We start from the raw sequence: 20,775 nt of genomic DNA, 5'->3' as shown, positions 1-20,775 counted from the left end.
AGCCGCAGTACCACTTCTGGCTTTTTCTGTGTATGTGGTACCAAGGAATCAAATGCAGGTCTTCATGCATGCTAGGCAAGCACTCTATCACTAGGCCACACTCCCAGCCCTGTGAGACTCTTATCACCAATAAACTACTCAGAAACCCCCAAAATGGCACTGTGGCTCAAGTAGTAGAGCTCTAGTCTTGGACACAAAAAAAGGCTCAGGAACAGCACCTAGACCCTGAGTTCAAGCTCCAGGACTATTAAAACAATAACAGCAAACAAAAACAAAAACAAAAACAAGAATATACATCCTGCAGTCTGAATGCTATACTGCCTCAAGATATCCTCTGTCCGATAAACTAGTCCATTACATTTAAATTCAGCTTTGTACAGAGCATGGGTACAATATAAGGGGTATTTAAGACCTGTTACCCAGAAACAACAAATCAAAGATAGCTTGGAACTGCATTAAATTGCAGAGCTTCTGTATGGCAAAGGACATAGCTAGCAAGTTAAAAAGAAAGCCCACAGAGTGGGAGAAGATCTTCATTAACCATACAACAGACAAAGGCCTCATATCTAAAATATATCTACAGCTCAAAAAAATTGAATCTCTCTAAAACAAATCTCCAAAGAAACAACCATGCCATTGAAAGATGGGCCAAAGACTTAAAGAGAGTCTTCTCTAGAGAAGAAATAAGAATGGCCTATGGACACATGAAGAAATGTGAAGAATGGCCATAAAAGAAATGGAAATCAAAACAACTCTTAAGATTCCACCTCACTTCAGTTAGAATGGCCATTATCAAGAAATCTAATAAGAATAGATGCTGGCGGGGATGTGGTCAGGAGGGATCACTACTACACCCTTGGTGGGAGTGTAAAATCGTTCAACCATTATACAAAGCAGTGTGGCGGTTCCTCAAAACTCTAAACAGAGAGCTCCCCTATGACCCAGCAATTCCACTACTTGGCATTTACCCATTGGTCCAGAAACAAAGACATACTAAATCCACTAGCACAATGATGTTCATTGCAGCACTATTTACCATAGCAAAGATATGGAACCAACCAACCCAGATGCCCCTCGGGTGATGAGTGGATCAACAAGATGTGGTATTTATACACAATGGAATTCTATGCTGCTGTCAGAAAGAGCGACATGGCACCATTTGTGAGGAAATGGCAAGACTTAGGAAAAATCATATTAAGTGAAGTAAGCCAGATCCAAAGGAACATGGGTTCAATGGTTTCCCTCATCTGCAATAATTAGTACACATCTAAAACTCTCCTAGCAGAGGATTACAATAGCTTAAACCCTAGATACATAAGGCCATATAGGATGAGGCCAAATTAATGGACCTCCAGGCCATGGAAACAAGAGCTTAATTATAAGTGACTGTTACTCTTTATGTATTATGTTTTTCTCCCTTCTCTTGTGTTGCCCTTTGGTTAATCTCATATTGTTACTGTATCCCACTTTGTTACCTGGTATACTATATAGATGTTTACCTATTTATTTGAAATAGGAGGGGAAAAACGAGGGGAGGGGATGGGGAGAAAAATGGGGACAAAAGCATAAGAAGCGATATCAATGTGTGAGAAGTAATGCACCCTCTATCTGGAAAATATAACCATAACTCCTCTATACATTGAAATAAAAAAAGTTTTTATAAGGGATCCGGCAGTATGGCCTAGCGGTAGTGTGCCTAGCTAGCATACTCGAAGTCCTAGGTTCGATTTTTTGATACCACTAGCGCAGAAGTGGTGCTGTGGCTCAAGTCATAGAGTGCTAACCTTGAGAAAGCCCTAGGACAGTGTCCAGGCCCTGAGTTCAAACTCCAAGACTGGCGAAGAAAGAAAGGAAGAAAGAAAGGAAGAGAGAGAGAGAGAGAGAGAGAGAGAGAGAGAGAGAGAGAGAGAGAGAGAGAGAGAGAGAAAGAGAGAGAGAGAGAGAAAAGGTTAAGGGAAATTTAATTGAAACAATGTCAGATTTCAATCCTCTAACCTTGATTGTATTTTCATGAACCACCATTAGTTTTGTTGTTCTGCTGTTCATGTTGGAATCAAGCAAATGCCAGTGGAAACGAGTCACATCATGGCTTTCATCCTCATAATTCTGCTCTGTAGCTTCCATTGGCCCCAACTATTTTTCACACTGAAACTTTCATCTTGCCAAATGTACCCATAGTTTGTTTCAAAGAATCTTGTTAGATATTAATAAAAAATATTGTTTACTTTAAAAAAAGAACTGGTTTTGCTGTGACTATCCATTAACTGAAGGAAGGATAATGCTAAGTACCCAGTTTTTACTTTGAACCTGTGTTCTTTGACCTAAGCCATAAGGACAGGATTACCTAAAGTGTCTCATGACACAAGACAAATTGTCCCTCAGACAAGAAATGCCTTTCCTTTAAATCATCTCCTGACAATAAGCAAAACTGTCCCTCCAAACAAGTATAGCCAAAGGCTCTGGATTGGTCATCCTTCAGGCAACAGTGACCTGGCAACAGTGATTTTCTCCCTCTCAAAACAAAGACTGAGGGGACTGGGTATTTGGCCTAATGGTAGAGTGCTTGCCTAGCATGCATGAAGACCTAGCTTCTTTCTATTCCTTGGTACCACATAGTGCTCAGGCCCTGAGTTCAAGCCACCGTACTGGCAAAAAAAAAAAAAAAGAAAGAAACAAACAACAGAAAAAAAAAAAAAAAACAGAGACTGAGTTAAGGCCCAACACAGGCCTGGGCCTCTTTTAACTATGTGTACCTTTTGCCTGCCATTCTCAGTTCTTTGCGTGATCTGTAAAACCTAAAGATAATGTCTGTTTCTGAAGAAAGCCAAAGACAGGCTGCAGTGCTGTCTCCCCATGGTATACCTTCGCCATGTCATAAATCTCCCACCGTGACATGTAACATAACTAAGGTACTGATCAGATCTGATGTGTTGGTGCTTTTGCACTTTAGCTCTGGGATCTAACTCTCCTCTGTTTGTGTGTGTGCATCCATGCACGTGTACACGTAGGTTCTGGGCCTTGGGTACTGTCCCTGAGCGTCTTTTGCTCAAGGCTAGTGCTTTATCACTCAGTCACACTACCATTTCCAGCTTTTTCTGTGCAGTTTATTAGTGATAAGTCTGATGGACTTTTCTGCCAAGACTGGCTTTAAATTGTGATCATCAGAACTTAGCCTGCCAGTAGCAAAGATTATAGGAATGACCCACCAGTGCCTGACTAAAAAAACCCAGTTTTGAGACTGTAGTTTTGTTTTGCCTAATTGCAATATAAAAGTGACCTTTAGTCCAATTCCCAATAATGTTATAATTGCCATCAGGAACCTCATTAGCATAACTTTTTTAAAATCTGCAATCTAACCTGCTGCTATTCCAGATTTTCCCCTATAATCTCTGCTAGTAGTACTCTTGGCTTTCTCTCATCTGCTGCTCCAAACTTTTTCAAACTCTTCCTGATGGTCAATTCCAAAGGCTCATGAGTGACACTGTCAGGAGGGGATTTGAGGGGTGACTCCCCACTCTATTCTATTATTCAGCTTTGCATCATTATAATGAATACTCAGGATAAATTGATTTTTCAGGGGGAAAAGTTAATTTTGGAATCTGCTTTTTCAGATTTCTGTCCACTTTTTTTTTTGCTTTATGGCATTGAGCCTATGCCTGTGGTGGCATGACATTTTTTTCATATATTTTTTATTGTACTTAATAGAAGGGTTACATTATATTCACAGAAGGTGCATTACTTCACAAACATTGATACCCTTGGTCACCATTTCCCTCCCTTCACCCCAACTCTCATCTTGTTTTCCCCCTTCCCTATCCAATTTCAAATAACCAAATACCCATATATACAATACATCAGGTAACAAAGTGAAATACAGTAACAATATGAGATAACCAAGGGACAGCAAAAGAGATGAGAGATAACATAGTACATTAAGAACAACAATCACTCATTATATGGCTTTTGTTTCTATATCTTGGAGGTCCTTTCATTTAGTGTCGTACTATGTGGCCTTATGTATCTTCATTTTGTTCTATTGTAAATCTCTGCTAGGAGAGCCCAAGATTTCTACTGATTATGACAAATGAGGGAAACCATTGAGCCTAAGTTCCTTTGAGTCTGGCTTACTTCACTCAGTATGACTTTTTCTAAGTCTTTCCATTTCCTTGCAAATGGGGCCATGTCATTCTTTCTGACAGCAGCATAGAATTCCATTGTGTATAAATACCACATCTTGTTGATCCACTCATCAACTGAGGGGCATCTGCGTTGGTTCCACATCTTTGCTATGGTAAATAGTGCTGCAGTGAGCATCGTTGTGATAGTGGATTTAGTATGTCCTTGTTTCTGGATGGTTGGGTAAATGCCAAGTTGAGGAATTGCTGGATCATAGGGGAGCTCTGTGTTTAGTCCTTTGAGGAACTGCCATACTGCTTTCCATAGTGGTTGAATGAGTTTGCGCTCCCACCAACAGTGTAGTAGTGATCCCTCCTGGCCACATCCCCTCCAGCATCTGTTGTCATTAGATTTCTTGATCCTGGCCATTCTAACTGGAGTGAGGTGGAATCTTAGAGTTGTTTTGATTTGCATTTTTTTTATGGCCAGAGATGTTGAGCATTTCTTCATGTGTCCATAGGCCATTCTTCTTCAGAAAAGACTCTCTTTAAGTCTTTGCCCATGGTTATTTCTTCGGAGATTAGTTTTGGAGTGATTCAATTTTTTGAGCTGTTGATATATTTTAGATATGAGGCCTTTGTCCATTGTATGGTTAGTGAAGATCTTCTCCTACTCTGTAGGCTTTCTAGTTAAGTTGCTAGCTATGTCCTTTGCCATACAGAAGCTCTGCAGTTTCATGCAGTCTCACTTATCCAGACTTTCTCTGATTTGTTGTCTTTCTTGGTCCTTATTAAGAAAGTTTTGACCTGTGCCAAGGAGACCTAGTGTATCTCCTATTCCTTCTTGTGAAGTTTTCAGTGTATCTGCTTTTACCTTGAGGTCTTTGATCCATTTGGAGTTAATCCTGGTGCAGGATGACAAAGAAGGATCCAACTTTAGTTGTCTGCAGGGTGACATGACATTTTTATCCCCAAGTCTGTCTGCTTAATTCTTTACTACTTGGAAGATAGGAATTTTGAATACTTGGAGTATCTGAATACTTGAAAGAAGTATGTTCTTCTGAGAACAAAATAAAAGAGAGTTCCTGGAAAGCAGGAGGGGCTATCACCCCAAGACAAAGACTACGTGGGAGAACAAGTGAGAGGAGAGGGTTTTATAGAGAGGTAGGAGGAGAGAATGCAACAATGGCAGGAAATGGCTGTTCTGAAACTAGCATCAGAGCTCAATAACCATCACTGTTAGTCAGTGAATCTGTCTTTCCGTTTCTGTCACTTTTATCTAGATTCTTGCAACAAGAATCAACTGCCAATTTCCTAGGCCAGTCTTTGTAATAAGCACATTATTTTCCTAAAAGAATATCCTTCATACTTAGCTTTTAGCTGGAGAATAGGATGAACAAGTTTTGTTGTTGTTGTTGGCCATGGGCATGGGGCTTGAACTCTGGGCCTGGGCACTGTTCAGCTTAAGGCTAGTGCTCTACCACTTGAGCCACAGTGCCACTTCTGGTTTTCTGGTGGTTAATTGGAGATAAGAGTCTCAAGGACTTTCCTGCCCAGGCTGGCTTTGAACCATAATCCTCAGATCTCAGCCTCCTGAGTAGCTAGGATTACAGGTGTGAGGCACCGGCACCTAGCAGGATGAGCAAGTTTTGTGTTGCATTAGATGACACATGTTTCTGATATTATCATCAGATAATATTGTGTTCCCCCCAAATGGTCTTTGTTTAGATGATAGCTCCTCCTCCTCTGTAAATCTAGAGCAAATTTGATTGATTAATAAGCCTTTATCACCTAGCCTTTAGCCCCTCGGGAACAATACAAACCCAAACTATAGAGTAGGTGGGTAGCTTATTACTGTGGATACACTGGACAGAGGGTTGGTTCAAATCCTGAGCAAGATGGAAGATTATAACTCATGATTTGGAGTGGTGCATGTTGAAGCTGATTAATTCTGGAATATTTTTCATTTCACATTTTCAGATCACCGTTGACAGTAAGCAATGGAAACCAAAGGGAATGAAACTGGGAATGAGTGTTTTCCATGAGTGCTTCTATTGTAACCTCACATTAAGGACTGCAGCTTTAAAAGCTGGAATGTGGGGCCAGGAGTTTGGCCTAGTAGTAGAGTGCTTGCCTAGTATGCACAAAGGCCCAGGTTCAATTCCTTGGTACCACATGCATAGAAAAGGCCAGAAGTTGTGCTAAGGCTCAAGTGGTAGAGCTCTAGCCTTGAGAAAGTCCAAGGACAGTGCTCAGGCTTTGAGCTCAAGCCCAGAACTAGCAAAAAAATAAAAATAAAATAAAGGATGGGGTCTCAGAGCACTGGAGAATTAAGTTACAGAGGTAACTCATTCTGGGCTAAGGCCAAAGTTGTCTAGGGACCTTAAGCTGCCCCTGATACAGCAGATTGTGACTGGAAAAGACCTGGTCTTATCTTTGGAGAACTTGGCACATACCTCAGACAGTTTGTGTTCTGTCTTCCAAAACTACTGGTTTCAACTGACTAGTCCAGGAAAAATCACAGAGTCTATGGTGATCACCCAGGTGGCAGAGTCCTATGACAAGATAATAGGACATGGGCTATTTCCTTGAGATTTCTTTGAAAACCACACTCAAGCAGAAGTCCAAACTGGTAGTGGAAGAAGGAACTCTTAAGACCTCTGGGTACCAAAAACTCAACTTGAGTGGCCTTTGGCTTTTGATCACCTTCAAGAAAGCACCTGATGGCCTTGCACATACTAGGCAACTGTTTTTGAATTTTAATAAATGGAATAATACACACACACACACACACACACACACACACACACACACACACACAAAGATGGGGTCTTGTAGAAGAAAGCCAAGTCATGAGGAATCTTCCCTGGAAAGGATAATGGGATCCTAGCTCTGCTTATCTCTGTTTCCTGGGTGATCTGAGGTAAACTTCTTTCCTCGCCCATGAACTTTCCCCATGATATCCTGGCATACAGACCTAAAGCAATAATGGACTGAAATCTCCAAAATAGTGACACTCTTATGTATGTGTGAGAGTGTGTGAGCTCGCACACCCCCCCCCACCCCCCCCCACACTTCCCGCAGGCCCTCCATTACAGCAATCTTCTTGTTACTTTCTCCTCCCTTAGCCCTCTCATTGGATTGTCCACCTAGAAAGCTCCAGCTTCAGGGACCTGCGATACTCATCCACAAGTACATAAATGCCCTGGGCCATATGAGAGGAGGATGAAGGCAATGCATGCATTGGAGGTCAGATGCAACCTTTTAGGACCAAGGCTCCATTGGAAAGACTGGAGGCTGTACTTTCAGTGCTTTTGACCTTTGATACCTCTTCTTCACCCACACCACAGCACCACCCTTGGAACTGCTTGGGAGAAATGAAGGGAAAAAATGAAAAAACAGCTCTTTTCCGTGGTACCTTCTGGACGAGCAGCTGCTTCAGCATGAAGCTGAATATCTCCTTCCCAGCCACTGGCTGTCAGAAATTCATCGACGTGGACGATGAAGGCAAACTCCGTACTTTCTATGAGAAGCGTATGGCCACAGCGGTTGCCGCTGATGCTCTGGTGAAGAATGGAAGAGCTAGGTGTTCCGAATCAGTGGTGGGAACGACAAACAAGGTTTTCCCATGAAGCAAGGTGTCTTGACTCATGGTTGAGTTCACTTGCTACTGAGCAAAGGGCATTCCTGTTACAGACCAAGAAGAACTGGAGAGAGAAAGTTCGGGGTTGCATTGTGGATGCCAATCTGAGTGTTCTCAACTTGGTTATTGTCAAAAAAGGAGAAAAAGATATCCCTGGACTGACAGATACCACTGTACCATGCCATCTGGGCCCCAAAAGGGCTATCAGAAATCTGCAAACTTTTCAATCCCTCTAAAGAAGATGATGTCGGCCCATATGTTGTTAAAAAACCATTGAACAAAGAAGGTAAAAAAAAAAAGACAGAAGAGTGATGTTGTATGCCAAATAAATGGACACGATGAAAAACAGAGAAAGGAGAGGTTTATTACTTAGCAGCCATGAGAATACAACACCTCATCACATTTTCAGCCATATCCTGGGAGTGTAGGCAGTGTTGAGGTTCTGTTGGGAGAATTAGGGGCTGGAAGTAAGAAATGTACACAGAGTTAAAATGGCCTCAAATTCCAGGAGTTCCTGGGTTGACCATTAGCTTAGACATTGTCTTTTGAGAAGTTGCAGATAAATTATTTTATTACTAGGACAGGACAGAAATGCAGTGGTCTCCTGGGGTTTTGACTGTTTTCTTTAGGATGATGGGATGAAGACATTGCCCACAAAAACTGCTGAATAGCGAGTCTTCTATCTTTTTTTCTTTTCCAAGAACACAAAAAGAAATTGCAAAGGAGTTGAAGCATAGCTCAGAACAAAGGGCACAGATACCAAGTGAGGAGACTTTGAGATAATTCACAGAGCCCAGAAAACACATCTTTTAGGTTGTTTCACTACAAAGGTGTTTTGGTTTTTTGTTGCTGTTTTTAGTTTTATTGTCAGAGTTATGTACAGAGGGGCTACAGTTACATACATAAGGTAGTGAGTATATTTCTTCTCATTGTTACCCTCCCATATTTTTCTCCTGCTTTCCCTCTCCCAACACTCAAGTTGTAAAGTTCATTTCCAACATATTGTCTTGTGATTCTCACTGAAACATTGGTTCACCCTTGTCCTTTGAATCAACTATTTTGATGATTACCTACTTCAATTAGCTCTTTCCTTCCTCCTTCTTTCTTTCCCTTCCCTCCCTCCCTCCTTCCCACCCTTTTTCCCTTCCTTCCTTCTCTCCTTTTTCTTTAAGAACTGGGGTTTGAACTGCCTTTACTAGGCAGGTGCTATGCTTTTTTTTTTTTTTAAATCTCTAAATTTGTGAACTACGAGTAAAAGAGAAATCCGGTGTTACTGATAAAATGCTATAACGATGATTGACTTTTTAATATGAACCCAAAGACTACGAGCTTATAATTTCAGGGCAGTGTCAGCGGTTAACTCACAATATCTGATGAGATTTTATTATTTGGAGCTCAGAACACATCGTTCTTTGGTTCTTTGTTTTCTCGCACTTTTTGAAGACTACATATTTAGGTTGTGGCAATAGAAAGATATCTCAGGGGCCCTGTGGGGAAAGCCACATGTACTTGTGGTATTTAATCACATAAACTTACCATAGGACAGTGATTGGAATCACAATGAAACTCCTTAATTCTATTACCAGGGTCATTAAGGGAAGGAGAGAGAGGGAGAGAGGGAGAGAGAGGGGGAGAGGGAGAAAGGGAGAGAGAGAAACACTGATACTGGGGTTGATCATGGGGCCTCTTACTATAGCTTGGCTTTTACTGCTCAAGGCTGGTCCTCTACCATGCTTCCACTTACAGCTTTTTCCTGGTCAACTGGAGATTATTCTCACAGATTTGTCTATTTAAGCTGGTTTTGAACCCTATCTCTGAGATCCTTTCACTCTCAGATCTCAGCCTTCTGAGTAGCTAGTACTTGGGTACAGAATGCTTTAAAATTCTAAAAAAAAAAAAAAAAAAAAAAAGAATGCTTTAAAATTCTAAAATTCTAGAGTCTCTGAAAAGTTTGACAGTGTTTATCTTTGTTATCTCTAATTTGTTTCTTTGCATTGAATAAAAGAAACAATTAGGGTTTGTATAAGCAAGTATGTGCATGCATACATACATGCAGGTGTGCATGCATGCATTGTGGTGTGTGTGTGTGTGTTATTTTTTTAATAGTTTTTTGGGCCTCAGCCTTCTTAGACCTCAGTTTCTCCCACTTGCCCTTCGAATCCATGCTCAGTCATTTTTGGTTGAGATGGAATCTTGAAAATTCGTCTTTGCCTGAGCTGGCTTCCCATCATGTTCTTCCTTTTCTTCTCCTGAGTAGCTAGGATTACAGAGTGAGATTCTACATTTTTTCAAATCTCTATTTTCTTATGAATTCAAATTCACAGATGAATCCAAGCATATATTCAATGAAATACGAACTGTGGTGGATAGGAGGTTCAGAAGGCATGTGCCAGGGTAGGTCTAAAATTTTCAGCATACTTTCATTTCAGCTTGGGTTTTGGAAAGTTTTTTTTAATCTGATCTAAAAATCAAATATAAAATTTAATCTAAATATCACTAGAGTTTGAATTGTGCATACCAGTCAAAAGCTAGAAAAGCAAAGAAGTAATACAAATAAAAACAAGGGACAGGATTTAGACATAGACTTGTGGGAGCTGCAAAGTTAACAGTGAGAACTAGAAAGGACTCAGTTGTTTTCCTTCCTTCCTTCCTTCCTTCCTTCCTTCCTTCCTTCCTTCCTTCCTTCCCTCCTCCCTCTTTTTTTCTGTCCCTTCTGTTTTGTCTTTATTTATTTTTCTCTTTTCTTTCTCTCTTTTTTTTTGGTCCATCGTGGGACTTGAATTCCAGGCCTGGGAGTTGTCCCTGAGCTCTTCAGCTCAAGGCTACCGTCCTACTGTCCTTGAGCCACAACATCACTTCCGGTTTTCTGGTGGCTAATTTGAGATTCTAAGCGTCTCATGGACTTCAGTGCCTGGGTTGGCTTTGAGCTACAATCCTCAGATCTCAGCTTCCTGAGTAGCTAGGATTACAGATGTGAGCCACTATGCCCGGCTTCTCTTTTCTTTCTTTCTTTCTTTCTTTTTTTTTTTTTACTTTCTATTAAAAAAATCAAAAAGGTTTTGTTTTTTTAAGTCACCAACAATATTGCTGAAATGCCCTATAAAAAAAACAAAGAAGAAAATAACAACCAGTAATTCTACCAAATATTTACAACTAGGTTAATTTTAAGCCATGGATTTTTAAATCTCCTTAGTAGAAGTACGGAGATTTTTTTAAAATTTTTATTTTTTAAATTATTTTATTTTTAAAATTTTATTTTAAAAATTATTATTATAGAGGTGAGGTAAAGAGGGGTTACAGAAGAGACCATTTCTTTTCCAACAGTGTCACCCCTTCCCTCTTTCTCTTCCAGTTTTTCTCTCCCAATCCACCCACAATTGTACAGTTCATTTTCAACATAGTATCCAGTGAGTACCAAAATCCAGAGACAATAACTGGAGATCTATGTGTGACAAAAGCTATTCTATTAATGGACAGGTACACACACCAGTGTACATCTTAGACTAGTGGTGAACCCCAGAATGGTATGGCCCCAGGTAATAGACCCAGAATTTCTTTTTTTATTTTTTTATTGTAATTAATAAAAGGGTTACATGATATTTGCCAGATAGAAGGTGCATTAATTCACATACATTGATACCCTTTCACATGTCTTGGTACCCATTACCCTCTCCTCCCACCCCCCCATCTTGGTTTTCCCCCCTTCCCTATCAAATTTCAAATAACCAAATACAAATAAATTCAATATATTAGATAACAAAGTGAGATACTGTAACAATATGAGATACCCAAGGGACAGCAAAGGAGATGAGAGATAACATAGTACATTAAGGACAACACTCATTCTTTATATGGCTTTTGTTTCAATATCCTGGAGGTCCTTTCAATTAGCTTCATACTATATGGCCTTATGTATCAAGATTTTGCTCTATTGCAGATCTCTGCTAGTAGAGCCCAAGGTTTCTACTGATTATGACGAATGAGGGAAACCATTGAGCCTAAGTTCCTTTGAGTCTGGCTTACTTCACTTAATATGATTTTTTCTAAGTCTTTCCATTTCCTAACAAATGGGGCAGTGTCATTCTTTCTGACTGCAGCATAGAATTCCATTGTGTACAAATACCACAACTTGTTGATCCACTCATCAACTGAGGGACATCTAGGTTGGTTCCATATCTTTGCTATGGTGAATAGTGCTGCAATGAACATTGTTGTGCTAGTGGGTTTAGTATGTCCTTGTTTCTGGATGGTTGGGTAAATGCCAAGTAGTGGAATTGCTGGGTCATAGGGGAGTTCTATGTTTAGCCTTTTGAGGCACTGCCACACTGCTTTCCATAGTGGCTGAACGAGTTTGCACTCCCACCAACAGTGTAGTAGTGATCCCTCCTGGCCAGATCCCCTCCAGCATCTGTTGTCATTCGTTTTCCTGATCCTGGCCATTCTAACTGGAGTGAGGTGGAATCTTAGAGTTGTTTTGATTTGCATTTCTTTTATGACCAGAGATGTTGAGCATTTCTTCATGTGTCTATAGGCCATTTTTGTTTCTTCTTCAGAGAAGACTCTCTTTAAGTCTTTGGCCCATTTTTTAATGGGATGGTTGTTACTTTGGAGATTAGTTTTGGAGTGATTCAATTTTTTGAGTTGTTGATATATTTTAGAAATGAGGCCTTTGTCCTTTGTTTGGCTGGTGAAGATCTTCTCCCACTCTGTAGGCTTCCTAATTAATTTACAAGCTATGTCCTTTGCCATACAAAAGCTCCGCAGTTTAATGCAGTCCCACTTATCCAGCCTTTCTCTGATTTGTTGTGATTCTTGGTCCTTATTAAGAAAGTTTTGACCTGTGCCAAGGAGGCCTAGTGTATCTCCTATTCCTTCTAGTAAAGTTTTCAGTGTGTCAGCTTTTACCTCCAGGTCTTTGATCCATTTGGAGTTAATTCTAGTGCATGGTGACAAAGAAGGATCCAACTTTAGTTTTCTGCAAGTGCTTAACCTGTTCTGCCAGCACAACTTGTTGAAGAGGCTGTCTTTCTTCCATTCTATTTTTTTGGCTCCCTTGTCAAAGATTAGGTGGCCATAGGTCTGTGGTTTAATATCTGGGTCCTCAGTTCTATTCCATTGTAGACCCAGAATTTCTACAATTAGGCAGAGATGAGAGACCTGCTGTTGGGTCCCCTCTCTGGACCCCTTCATTCCTTGTGCTTTGGGTTCCTTTTTCTTGAAAGTTTTGGTTAGGTACCTAATTCTACACATAGGCATGTTAATCATTCAAAGAATGTTTATCGGAAACTGTGTTACCCAACCTTTCCCTAAGTCCCCCATTCAGGGTCAGAGGCACAAAGATAAGTCTCACTGGATTATGGTATTGTCAGCTTTTTACAACATTCCATTTCAGACCCCATAAAAATGCACCAGAAAGTCTGGTCAATGCATACACATACAGTCTTTGCGGATGCTAGCCTATGGGAGACTTTGAAAACAGATCACTCCTTGTGAAGAGAATCACCCCGAAGCACGAGCCATCCATTTGTGGGAACCAAATTGTCCTTTTAAGCAATCAGATTTCTTCAGAAAACCTCGCAAAACCAGAGTGAAATGATCAGCCAAACTCCCCTTCAACTAAGACTGCTCGGAGATGCTCTGCTTTAACCCCCTGCCCTAATTCATCCTCTCATTTACATGTGAAGCTCATGTTGCTACCCCAAAATGGGACTGGAAGACTTACTCTCTGCCTTCCAATATAGACTAAAATCCTTCCCTTCATTACTACTGTTTGCTTTGTTTGGAACAAGTGCTCAGACCTGATATGTTGGAACCCACGCCCAGTTAGGCCTCTGGACCAGAGTCTCCAATTCCAGAACAAGAGCAAATGAACTCTCTAAAGAATCCTCATAGGCTTTGCTCTCTCTCAGCCATTTCCTTGTTCAAACTGTGCCACAGGGGAAGTTAAAGCTCGCCGGCTTCCGTTGTTTCCAAACATCCAGTGACCAAGTAGAGTTTCCATCCAAGAACTGGAGTCCCGCAAATCCATGCCTTCTGTCTGGGAGATGACTGCCTTTACATCTATTCCTGTTTTTTCCCACTTTAAACCCACACATTTACAAATAGGGTTTTCATATTTATAAACTGAGAAAAAAAAGTTTTCCTCTCACAGCAACAAGTGAAAAAGACAAGGCCTAGTGGAATCTGAAACTTGTACTCCCTTGAAGGCTTGGATTTTAGTATTTAGTTAGTGGAGCTTAGGTGTCCTGTCCCACACTGGGATAAGATGGAAAAAATGGGATAGAATCATCCTATGGGGATCAGGGATAACCATTCTCAGCAAAAAAGGAAAAAGAAAAGAAAAACAAAACAAAAACAAAAGCCAGTTTACTCTTTGCTGAGCACCACTGCTCATGCCTGTAATTCTAGCTACTTAGGGGGCTGAGAGATAAGGATCAGGGTTCAAAGCCAGACAAGACAGAGGATACATGAACTTGATATCTCCAATTAACCAACAAAATGTTGGAAGTAGAGAAATAGCAAAGGTGGTAGAGCATTGGCCTTGAGAGAAAAAGCGAAGAGTGTGAGGCCTTGAGTTCAAGCCCCAGTATCAACATACAAAGAAAGTAAGAAAATCCCGTTGGACCAGATTTTTATCGGTGATCTTGGCCTGTACCTGTCCAAGAAAGATTTTGGAAAATTCAGGTGATGAATGTAACTGGACCAGCCTTGAGGGAAATGCTGTGCAGAATAAGTCCTTTAAAAAAATGGTGCTGGCAGGAACTCCTTTAATACTGCTTTTTTCTACTAAAGTTGATGTTTACCTGGTCTTTGAATGTTAATGCCTGGCTAACCTAATTTCCCTTTACCCCCATCAGCTATACTTTCTCTTGCTACCATGTAAAGGAAAGCTGTGGGGTATAGTCTATATTTTATATACTTAGAGGTTTATAAACTATTGGGGATGTTTTTTCTGTGCTGTTTTGGACAAAATAAAGACGTCTATGGTGAGGCCACATTCTTAAAAAAAATGGTGCTGGTACTGGGGCATAGGCACTGTTTTTTAGCTTATTTGCTCAAGGCTGGTACTCTACTAGTTGAGCCACAGCTCCATTTCCAGAATTTTGATGGTTCATTGGATATAGAAGTCTTATGGACTTTTCTGACTAGGCTGGCTTTGAACTGTGTTCCTCACACCTCAGTCTTCTGAGTCCTTAGGATAGAGGTGCCAGCCACTGGTGCCTGACTAGTATAGTTGGTTTGTTCCAGGCATCAGAGCAGCTACTCTTTAGGGTTTGTCTTCTGATACCCTTGCTCTGAGGCTAGGAGCAGTGTAAATAAACAAGTATATACTTACATGTGCAAAAGGGAGAACAGGAGCACAATAAAATGGGATTATCCTTCTGATTTAAAATTTTAATCATGTTATCATTTGTTCAACCTCCCTTAGCACATGAGCAGCACAGATTAAATTACATAGGGATATTTTTCCACATACCAGGCTGACAAAATTCTCAGAGTTTGACAACACACCCTGTAGGAGAGGCTATGGGAAAGCAGACCTGCTCGGGCTGCATCGAGGCAAATGCCAAGTACTTCAGCCCTCACAGAGGGAGATTTGGCAATGCAGAGTAAAAATCACATATGCATAAATTCATTGATCCAGAAATCTCTGCTCTGGGAATCCATCATTGATGTACATTTGCAAAAGCATAAAATCATGTGTGTGCAAACGATTCATTTTATAAATTATTCATACTTTCGAGATACTCAAACAAATCCAGACAAGGATCACCTGCCAGACACTGTTTTGCAGAACCCGTACCTTTTGTTAGTCCATTCCAGTTTGATTAAGGCAGCCGCTACCCCTTGGTAAGGGTCTGACTTCTGTGGGCATGAACTTACCATTGTACTTTCTTTGCCAGTAAATATGTTTGCTAAGATGCATTGGTTAGTGGTAAATAGTCATAACACACTAGACATTTGTAATTCTGCATATGCTAGTGGAAGTACTGGGAGCAGGTAAGGAAAATCTGTGGCCAATGCTTTGTTTGGTGAGGTCAGATACCATCCTGTCTCTCTATGTTAGCAGAAATCTCAGAAGGTCACTCTGGAGCCAATGAAATGATGGAGGTTCAGCTAAGACTATATCTGCTGCTGTCTTATTGAGTGCCAAGAGGTAGTGTTAGATGACTAGCTTTGGCAAGGATAGACATATTTCCTGCTGCTTTGTTTGCCATGATGAGTGAGAGCAGATGTCAGTTGACACCTGTGAGAGCTGTCATCATTTCCACGGAGCGCTGATTTCACTGGAGATGTCATCTGGGTGCCATTTGTCTTCACACGTTGTCCATTGTGGTAGGCCCATTCCTATCCACATACACCACTAGGAATACATTTCCCACAAGTTAGCCTGGATATCGACTTTAGGCAACTTCTTCATTCCTACCATGTGGACAGCCACTGATGCCACCTGTACCATAAGGAGGAAGACATTGCTGAGGGCAGTGACAGCACCAAAGCTGTCTGATGTTGCCCATTGTGCATAACCAAGAATGAACTGCATAAATATCCTGCAGTATTAGCAGAAAAAACCCCACAGTGTTCATGACTAATGGTGATTTTTTAATATTATTGCTTCACAAAATGTTTACCATGGTCACCCTCTCACTGTCAGTCGCATTTGATTTTTAAAAGACCTACTGTAGTGGTTGGTTCTAAATATTAAGAGGAGGGTTCCAAATATGAAGAAGAATCTGTCATTGAAAAATAAGAGAGAATGGGCTGGGAGTTTTGCCTCGTGGTAGAGTGCTTGCCTAGCATGCACAAAGACCTGGATTTGATTCCTCAGAACCATATACATTAAAAAAAAAAGAAGCCATAAATGGTGCTGTGGCTCAAGTGGTAAAGCTCTAGCTTTGAGAAAGTCCAAGGACAGTGCTCAGGCCCTGAGTTCAAGGCCCAGGATGAGAGAGAGAGAGAGAGAGAGAGAGAGAGAGAGAGAGAGAGAGAGAGAGAGAGAGAGAGAGAGAGAGAGAGAGAGAGAGAGACAGAGAGACAGAGAGAGAGAGACAGAGAGAGAGAGACAGAGAGACAGAGAGAGACAGAGAGAGAGACAGAGACAGAGAGAGACAGACAGAGAGACAGAGACAGACAGAGAGACAGAGACAGACAGAGAAAGAGAGACAGACAGAGACAGAGAAAGAGAGACAGACAGACAGGGGGGGAGGGAACTTGACAGAGACTATGGCTCTGTGTAGTGGAACACAGTCCTACTCACAGAGTGAAGTACACAGTAGACATAAATTTCCTTTCTCCTCTGCCCTTTCCCACTCCTGTTAGTGAGCCTTGTTTACTGAATCAGCTCTAGATGCTTTTTAAGATAATTGAAATGTACTTTATCTGACATTTTAAGTTATTTTGAGCATGGAGGTTTGAATCTGGAGCACAGATCTTTGTTATTACCAGTAATCAAGTTTTCCAGTGCCCTTAGACTATTCTCTAAAAGACAAGTTAGTAGGGGTTGATTTTAAGGATGAAGAGGACAAAATAGATTCCCACATTCTTAAAATAGATAACACCATTATCCACCCACATAAAGTGAGCGAACAAAGACATACCTGTCCTAGAAAATGTGGAGAAGAACAGGCATGACTCAGAACAGTGGCCTAAAGAAAGGAGACACGAGAGAGGATGGTTCTGCTCTGGGGCCTTCTTGGATTAGACAAAGCTTTTCTCTGTTACTCAACAAATCCATGTGCAGAAGAACAATTCAAAGTACAATCACTTTGGTTCTCACAGTTTAGCCCCTTTCATTAGTATCTTTTTCCTTTTCAAGAGGCTCAAAGCCAATAATAATAGTGCTGTACTAATCTCCTTAGTGTGCTTTCCTAGAATACAAAGTCCAGTTCGTTTTCAGATGGTTGTATAAATTGGTATGTCACCAGTAACATTCAGCGTATGCCAATTTCATGTCAATCTCTCTAGTGCTAAATATCGATTATTCAATATGTAGCTGGTGGCTGGCATGTGTAATCCTGGCTGCTTGGGAGGCTAGCAACAGGAGGATTGAGGTTTGAGTTCAGCTCAGGTAGAAAAGTGAGAGAGACCCCATCCCAATGCAAAGTTTGGCAGGATGGTACACATCTGTCATTCTAGCTGCATGGGAAGCTGAAATTGAGAAGTCGGGATTTCAGCTTAACCCTATCAGAAAACTGTGAGGCAAGAGAGACAAAGGAAGGAAGAGGGGGAGGGAGGAAAACAAAGAAAAGGCAGGGAAGGAATGAAGAAAGGAAATTCTGAGACTACATCTCAGTTGAACGGATCTGACATGCTGGTACAAGTCTGTCATCCTAGCTATGACAGGAGGCCTAAAATAGGTAGATCAATGTCTAGACATATGCCTAGGCAAAAAGCAATTCATGACCGTATCTCAAAGATAATGAACACAAAGAAGAGCTCAACAGTGGAATCCTTACCCATCAAGTACAAAGCCCTGAGTTCAAACCCCAATACCTCATAGAAATTTTAGGTGACCTAAAAAGAAAACTTTGGACTGCTATATTTATTCATAATTTGTAGAATGTTGGGGAAAAAGGCAGAAACAATTTACAAGTATTCTTTCTCTACTTTTACCATAAAAGATCCATGTAAAAAGACAAAAACGCATGCAGGTGAGTTCACAGAGAGTAAGTGCTACATCCTGAACTAGAACTGCACACACAACAAGAATAGAGAAGCAGAGGAGGTAGAAAGGCAATTCCCGGGAGCTCCTAACCAGCTAGGAAGAACTGGTGTGAATGGGGGAAGAAGAGGACCCAGCAAGCCATCATCAAATGGCTACTGCAGGGCATTATGTCCATGAGTTTTCCATGACTGTAAAAGTAGCACCCAAGGTAACTACCTTGTAGAGAGCAAGGATTTATTTTAGCTCATAGTTAAGAAAGATGTCTGACCATGATTAATTTATCTCACTGGTTTGGGCCTCTGGTACTCATTATGGTAGAGCATGCTATACATGCATAAAGAAATTGCTCACCGTGCAGTGGAAGACATAGGAAGAAGTGGGGCCAGAGTCCCACTTGAAGAGTAGCGGGCCAACCAGGACTGGTATAGCTGTCCTTGTCCACACCCCTTAAAGGTTCCATCACTTGCCAGCAGTGACAAACTGGGATTCAAGCCCTTCACCCAAACCTTTAAGATCCAGACTATAGCAGATGGTTTTGTAAAATTAAAATAGTTTGTCATACCACTTGAGGTCTTCAAGATTCACATCTTGTACTGTGATGATCACATTCTACCTGCAAGGCAGTAACACTCTCACCAAGTCTATGGCTTTTGCTATGTTTAAAACATCAATTTGAAGTCTAATGCTTGCTTTTTATTCTTCACAGGAGCCCTAAAGGTTCCTGTTATTGAAGGTGGGATGGAGTGGATGGGGCTTTGGGGAACTGAGTGGCTAATGACAGTGCTGACTTCATCAATGGATCCATTGATGGGGTTAGATTTCAGGGTGTTCCCACGAGGTCACAGGTGGAGAGTGAGAAGTGGTGGGTCACTCTAGACCCACCTCTATAGAGGGGTTACATTCGTCAGGTAGTAGTTACATGACTTCTCACACATTGATCCCCTTTCTCATGTTTTTGTCCCCATTGCCTTCCCTCCACCTCCTCCCAGGCATCTTGTTTTCCCCCCTTCCCTCCCCTATTTCAAATAAACAAATAAACGTATATACAATATACCATGTAACAAAGTCAGATACAGTAACAGCAAGAGATAAACCAGAAGGGGTGGCTTGTATATTTTTAAATGAAAGAGCAAACTGGTCTGTTGCTTACTCTTCTCCTTCAGTTATTTATTCGTTCATTTACGTTGCCATTGAATTGTTTGCATTCCTTATGTATTCTGGATAGTCACTGTCAGACATATGGCTTATAAGTATTTTTCTCCCATTCTGTAGGCTGTGTATTAACTCTGGTGATAGATTTCTTTTCTGCACAGAAACATGTTTTCCTTTGGGTTCTGTTATTTGGAGGCCTTTTCCAAAAGTCTCTTGTTTAATGTCCTGAAGTCTTACCCTATGTTGTCTTCTAATACTTTTATAGCCTCATGTTTGACTTATATTGAGGAATATTGTGTGTGTGTGTGTGTGTGTGTGTGTGTGTGTGTGTGTGTGTGTGTAAAACAGGTGAATAGGTGACAGGCACTTTCTCTCCTCCTTCTGTATGGGAAGACCCAGTAGGCCTAGCAACATTTCTGTTTTTTGCATTCATTTATTTTAGGATATTTGTGAATAAGCAGTTATGAGCATTGTTCAGGTTTTTGTGTAGCCGAAAACTTTTCAGTCCATGTAATTAGCATGCTTGTTGTATCATTGGTAAGGGTAAATTTACGTTTTTAAAAAATTTCTTTACTAAGTTTGAGTGATTATATATATATATATATCATCTACCGTGGTATTTTGGTACCATCACATAATCATTTTTGCGTTTGCATCATTCTGAGGGTAAATTTAGTGTGTGTGTGTGTGTGTGTGTGTGTGTGTGTGTTTTAGTTTAGTTTTTTTTTTTTTACTTTTGAGAAACTGCCAAGTGTTTCCTGATGTACTTGGCTCTTTTAGGCATTTCTGCTAGAGTAAAGGAGAAGTGTTCCCCATTGTCACCAGCACCTACTGTGTCAGTGTTCTGAATTTCAACCTTTTTAATAGGTATACTTTGAAATCTCCTAATCAATGGGATGTTTAGCTTTTTCTTCTGTACCAAGTAAGTGTTGACATTTAGGAATTTTTTTGTTAGTTCCAGACCTGTTACTGATTCCTTTTGACTTTTACGTAGAAAACCAGTCCTTTGGATCACAAAGACAGTTTTATTCCTACTTTCTCTACATGTGTACCTTTTCTCTTTTTTCCTTGTATTGGGTTACTCAGGATTTCCTGTACAATGTTGAATAAAAGGTACCATCTTTGTCTTGTTTCTGACCTTCGCAAGCAAGCACCTCTTTCTCATCATCATGTGAGTTTTGCATTAAATAGAGGCAATG

General features: G+C 40.7%; 1 protein-coding gene and 1 pseudogene across 1 annotated transcript in view; both read left to right on the top strand.

Moving 5' to 3' along the window:
* Positions 1-20,775, top strand: part of Creb3l2 (cAMP responsive element binding protein 3 like 2) — a 155,154-nt gene that overhangs the window by 19,622 nt on the left and 114,757 nt on the right. The window lies entirely within an intron of this gene.
* Positions 7,274-8,070, top strand: LOC150063631 (small ribosomal subunit protein eS6 pseudogene; annotated as a pseudogene).

The sequence above is a fragment of the Megascapheus bottae genome, chromosome 5 (assembly GCF_031878675.1).
Source record: "Megascapheus bottae isolate mThoBot1 chromosome 5, mThoBot2.hap1, whole genome shotgun sequence".
Classification (NCBI taxonomy): Eukaryota; Metazoa; Chordata; class Mammalia; order Rodentia; family Geomyidae; genus Megascapheus; species Megascapheus bottae.
The sequence above is the reverse complement of the archived record's forward strand: the minus strand, read 5'-3'. Positions and strand labels throughout refer to the sequence as shown.